This window comes from Oncorhynchus nerka, linkage group LG9b (assembly GCF_034236695.1).
Source record: "Oncorhynchus nerka isolate Pitt River linkage group LG9b, Oner_Uvic_2.0, whole genome shotgun sequence".
Lineage (NCBI taxonomy): Eukaryota > Metazoa > Chordata > Actinopteri > Salmoniformes > Salmonidae > Oncorhynchus > Oncorhynchus nerka.
The window spans coordinates 13,484,980-13,491,122 of NC_088424.1; the positions used below are offsets into that span (position 1 = coordinate 13,484,980).

A 6,143-nucleotide genomic window follows, 5' to 3' on the forward strand; every position below is an offset into this window, starting at 1 on the left:
CCTCCTAGGTTTTGTATTGAAGTCAATGTAGCAAGAGGAGAATGGAAGCTAGTTGTCCTCCGACTACACCATGGTGCTACCAAACAGAATGCTGTTGAGGCTACTGTAGACCAATTTAAAACAGTGTGTTTTAATTCATTATTTGGTGACTATATTTAGTATAGGTTTATCTAAAAATGATAACTTTTTCAATGTTTTACTTTAAAAAAAAAAAATTTACTGAGAAGGATGGTCCTCCCCTTCTTCCTCTGAGGAGCCTGCTCCACTGGTCGGTTTCGGAGTTTCCAAGTTTTTAGTTGTGTTGAACGTGGAAATAAGAACCGTGTGGAGTATTGTACTACTTTACTGTATGCCATTCACCTATAGCATGTCATTGAACCAGTCATATAAGTAAACAGTGTTGTGGGAACGCTAATGCCACAATATGACCAACATATTCAGTTGCTCTCTTGTCCTCTATCCAGTTGCTAGTCGACTTGATAAAGGACCAGACAACCCCCAGTGAATCCTTGTGCTCTCTGGAGCAACTGTCTACTTCTGATGTGTTGCAACAGCTACTCATGATTGATGTAAAAAATAATATACTGGGGCTGGTATGCTTGATCCCTTCTTATTACAGCTTTCTGCTCCATTGATTGCAGAAGCATTAACACATATTTTTAACTTGACAATTATATCAAGTACTATCCCTAGAGTTTGGAAGGCGGCCCATGTACTTCCTCTACATAAAGGTGGCGACCAGAGTGATTAAAATAATTATCGTCCCATTTCCAAACTCTCTTGCTGTCACGCCCTGACCTTAGAGATCCTTTTATGTCTCTATTTTGGGTTTGGTCAGGGCGTGAGTTGGGGTGGGCATTCTATGTTGTGGGTTCTATGTTTTCTTTTCTGTGTGTTTGGCCAGGTATGGTTCTCAATCAGAGGTAGCTGTCTATCGTTGTCTCTGATTGAGAACCATACTTAGGTAGCCTTTTTCCACCTGTGTGGTGTGGGTAGTTATTTTCTGTTTAGTCTGTTTCGCACCTGACGGAGCTGTTTCGGTTGTTCTTTTGTTGTTTTGGTTATTCAGTGTTCAGTTAAATAAAGATGATGAACATGTACCACGCTGTACCTTGGTCCTCACCTTCTTCCACCAATGGCCGTTACACTTGCCTGGCAAAAATCCTGGAATCATTGATTAATACTCAGCTTAGATCCCTTTTAACTGCTACATCTTTTCTGAATGTAAAACAGTCAGAGTTCAGACCAGGTCATAGTACCATCTCTGCTACCTCTATGGTTTTAAATTATGTCATAAATTGTTTAGATACGAAGAAATACCATGCTTCCCTCTTCATTGACCTGTCCAAGGCATTCACACTGTGGATCACACCTCAATTATTCACAAACTCTCTACGATTGGCTTAGATCGGGCTGCTTGTAGCTGGTTTGAGAATGATTTAAAAGACAGATCAGTGTGTACTTACTGATGGTGTTAAATCAGGATTTCTAAACATAACAAAAGGTGTCCCACAGGGTTCGATTCTTCGTCCAGTTCTTTTCACTGTTTATATTAACAGCATTGATCTATTTGTACAAAACTGTAACTTTCATCAAGAATGCAGATGACACTGTTGTATATGTTACTACACCTATGGAGGCTCAGGCTCTGACTCTTCAATCTGCTTTTACTACCTTGCAGAAAGCCTTGGTTGACCTGTAGTTGGTACTAAATGCTGGTAAAACCAAGTACATGTTTTTTGCCAAATCATGTAACTGATTTGTGTATAACTACGTTAGATGGTGGCCACATTGATTGTGTCCCCGCCTATAAATATCTGGGCATCTGGATTGACGAAAAGCAATCTTTTAAAAAGCATGTTGATGAGTTAGTCAAGAAATTAAGAAATAAGTTGGGATTATTCTATAGGAATAGGGCTTGCCTTTCATTAAATAGTAGAAAACAGATAATTCAGTCTACATTTATTCCTGTTATAGATTATGGCGATATTATATACATGAATCCAGCTACAGTAACAGTGTTTTGAAGCCCTTGGACATAATTTATCACAGCGCACTTTGTATTATCACATCTGACAGTTTTGACACTCACAACTGCATCGTTTATCATAAAGTTGGTTGGATCTCACTAAAAACGCATAGGTCACATCATTATTCTGTTTTTGTTTATAAAGCCTTACTCAATAAACTTCCAATTTACTTAACATCCTTGTTGAAATAACTCAGAACACTACACTAGATTTCAAGATTGGTTATTTAAGGAGACTCCACCACAGAGTTGGGTAAATCTGCCTTTTCCTACCAGGCCCCAATCATGTGGAATAATCTCCAAGCAACGTTTCATTTGGATATGTTGTTGTCTCTGGGTCAGTTAATTTTTATATTGATACATGTGTTTGTTTGATTGTTTCTATAATATTTGCGATTTAATTTAATACATTTGCAAATGAGACCTGGGGCTCAAAGTGTTTACCCTGGTTAAATAAAAGTTCATACAAAATATAGCTGTTTACAATCACCACTAGATGGTGGGATTCCCTTTCTGTTTTTCACCTGCTTTATTTCACCAACACAAGTCTTTCCCACTGACGGATACAGTATTTACACGTTCTTGAGTAGTCTCAAGGCAAGCTGAGGAATTCTTACATGACATAGCTAGCTTATGTGATATTATATCAAATTAAAGTACAACAACACTCATAATGTGTTGCTTCGTGTGTGATTAATAGGCTACTGTATGCATGATTTCCTTCATCAATTAGGCTACCTGAGGTTCCTCTACGTAAGTGAATATGATTTGAACATGGTTTAATATCCAATGTTATGCCATGAGCTGAAGTATATGACTACTCATTAATCTAGCCGATGGTTTATACTCACAAAATAAATATCTTCCGTTACAAAACAAATCAGCATTCCAAGAGGCTAATTACTAATAGCATCAACTGGCTTACAGTATTAATTCAGAAACCTTGATTTGTTCTGGATAATATTTAACCAAACTAATTCCCAAAAATCTCTCTCTGCATGTTCCGTAATAACAATATTACAAAAACTCTGCATGTTCTACAGGCCAACCGCTTTGAGGATAATACAGTGCCACCAACACGGCCCGTTGCAATGGACTGTGGGCTCTCCTTCTCCCTGGCAGACGGGAATAAGACATTTATACGTGTTAAACCTCGCAAGGCTGCCGGCCCAGACGACATCCCCAGCCGCGTCCTCAGAGCATGCGCAGACCAGCTGGCTGGTGTGTTTACGGACATATTCAATCTCTCCCTATCCCAGTCTGTTGTCCCCACATGCTTCAGATGGCCACCATTGTTCCTGTACCCAAGAAAGCAAAGGTAACTGAACTAGATGACCATCGCCCCGTTGCACTCACTTCTGTCATCATGAAGTGCATTGAGATGCTAGTCAATGATCATATCACCTCCACCTTACCTGTCACCCTAGATCCACTTCAATTTGCTTACTGCCCCAATAGGTCCACAGACGATGCAATCGCCATAACACTGCACACTGCCCTATCTCATCTGGACAAGAGGAATACCTATGTAAGAATGCTGTTCATTGACTACAGCTCAGCATTCAACGCCATAGTACCCACCATAGTACCCGTCTGGCTGCATAACCGCCTGGCACGGCAACTGCATCGCCCACAACCGCAAGGCTCTCCAGAGGGTGGTGCGGTCTGCACAGCGCATCACCAGGGGCAAACTACGTGCCCACCAGGACACCTACAGCACCTGATGTCACAGGAAGGCCAAAAGATCATCAAGGACAACAACCACCCGAGCCATTGTCTGTTCACCTCGCGACCACCCAGAAGGCGATGTCTTTACAGGTGCATCAAAGCTGGGACCGAGAGACTGAAAAACAGCTTCTATCTCAAGACCATCAGACTGTTAAACAGCCATCACTAACACCCAGAGGCTGCAGCATACATACAGACTTGAAATCATTGGCCATTTTAATAAATGGATCACTAGTCACATTAATAATGCGACTTTAATATGTTTACGTATCTTGCATTACTCATCTCATATGTATATACTGTATTTTATACCTTCTATTGCATCTTGCCTACACCACTCTGTCATTGCTCATCCTTATATTTATATGTATATATTATTATTCCATTCCTTTACTTAGATGTGTGTGTATTGGGTAGTTATGGAATTGTTAGATTACATGTTAGATATTGCTGCACTGTCGGAACTAGAAGCACAAGCACTTTGCTACACTCACAATAACATCTTGCTAACCATATGTATGTCACAAATACAATTTGATTTGAACCTGTTATTACTGTAAATGGGGCCACACATCTGATGAAGAACATCGGATGAAGTGTTACCTTAATTATGAGAGCTAATTACTCAAATTACTTAACGAATACCTCTGAATGCAAAGAGGTTTATAAAGTGTAGATCAATCACAATACTTTTTAATGGTTGTCAAACCTTTTAAATGTTTAAATGTTTAATGGTCATGGTACAGAGGGCTGAATGAAAAGTGTATTGTGAAAGTCAAGGAAATTACCCCATTGAAATGACGTAACTTTTATGACTTATCTTGCCTATTTAAAGGTTATTGTCTCCATGTATAGATATACTGTAAACAGTGAGATGTTAACATTGAATTAAACTTGACTGGGCCTTTTAATCCTTGTGATTCATTAAGAAGCATTCCTCTCTCTCTCTCTCTCTCTCTCTCTGTCTTTTGCTCTCTCTGTCTCTGTCTCTTGCTCTCTCTCTTTCTTTCTTTCTTTCTTTGTCTCTCTCAGATGTCTAGGCTAAGGGGAAAGTATTTGTCTGAGCTTTACTGCATGTCTACTCTACATAGGTCAGGGTCAACAAAGGGGTTCTCATTAGCAGTGTGTAGCACCACATCTCAGTGTAATCTGCTGATACAGGACCTCAGTCACCATTCTATAGAGTGTTTTTGAGTCAGATTCTCCATATCTAATAGGGCTCCAACTCCATGTTTGTTTGGAAGGAAACCATACATGACAGAGGGGGCCAAGAGTTACAGATGGGGAGTGTGTACAATATAGTTGGGAGGAGTGGGATGGTTGGGTCACCACAACGGAGGGGGAAAGTTGGTGGGGAGGGAAAATTCACATCTATTCTTTCCTCTAGTCGACCTGAAACTTTTGAAAAGTGTGGGGCACATGGCCACATAGGTGATAAAAAAAGCCTTTTAAACACATTGAATACATCTAGTCCTGAATCTGGGCGGATTTCTTGTTCGGTTTCTAGTAAATCATGCATGACAGTAGGAGCCAATGTCCATAGCTGGGGAGAATTCCGAGTTGGGATGAGTGGGATGACGGGCTCACCGCATAGGAGAGGGAAACTTGGCACTCCCAGATATGTGATGACCATACAAGGGCATTTGAATGAGATCATGAGATAAGTACTTCAAGTACTGGTACATTAATCCCAAGAGGCCCAGACATGGTGAGTACTATCTTTGTTGCCTGACGACTGAAACTGAATTATTTGGCTACTCTATGTTCGCTACATACTTCAGTCTAAGACTGCCATCGCTGAAGTTTTTTGTAGTGACATCAAAATAATGGGTGTTGTACAAAACAAAGTCATCAGTGATTGGATCATCTCTAACCAATCAGAATATCAAAGCCAATGGCAAATTTTAGAATGCGGCTTTACCCACTTGTGTTCTGGCTCTGGCCCAACCCATCGGTTTCTGGGACAAATCAGAACAGTTAGAATGTGTTTGCATTCTAGAAATCATCGGGAAATATTCAGATCCAGTATTCAGATCCAGACTCACAGAGGGAGTTCTATTAATCTGAGCTGTGGTGCACTGGTCTGTGGCCTGTGACGTGAACGGGCAAAAGTGGTGAGGGTGGAGCACCCTTCTCAAATGGAACAGTAATCTGCGCTGCTCGGCCATGTTGTCAACAAGGCAGCATGGTGCATCGTCCAGAAACATACAAAATATATTTTCCATAAAACTAGTTTTCATTGGTAGGCAGAAAAAGCATTTTTATCAAAAGCAATCACTTTCGCAATTGAAAATACAGATTCCTTCACACTACTCCACGTGGTTAATCTAGCCTAGGCTAGAGTCGACTTCACTGTGGGCTTTGAATGGGGCACCTGGCTTTCACC

The 6,143-nt window shown here is 40.6% G+C and overlaps 1 long non-coding RNA gene across 1 annotated transcript; it reads left to right on the forward strand.

Moving 5' to 3' along the window:
* The first annotated feature begins 2,447 nt into the window (after positions 1 to 2,447).
* Positions 2,448 to 4,668, forward strand: LOC135565772 (uncharacterized). Its single transcript, XR_010461848.1, has 2 exons — positions 2,448 to 3,347; positions 3,488 to 4,668. It is a non-coding gene; the product is annotated as an uncharacterized LOC135565772 (long non-coding RNA).
* Positions 4,669 to 6,143: the final 1,475 nt, after the last annotated feature.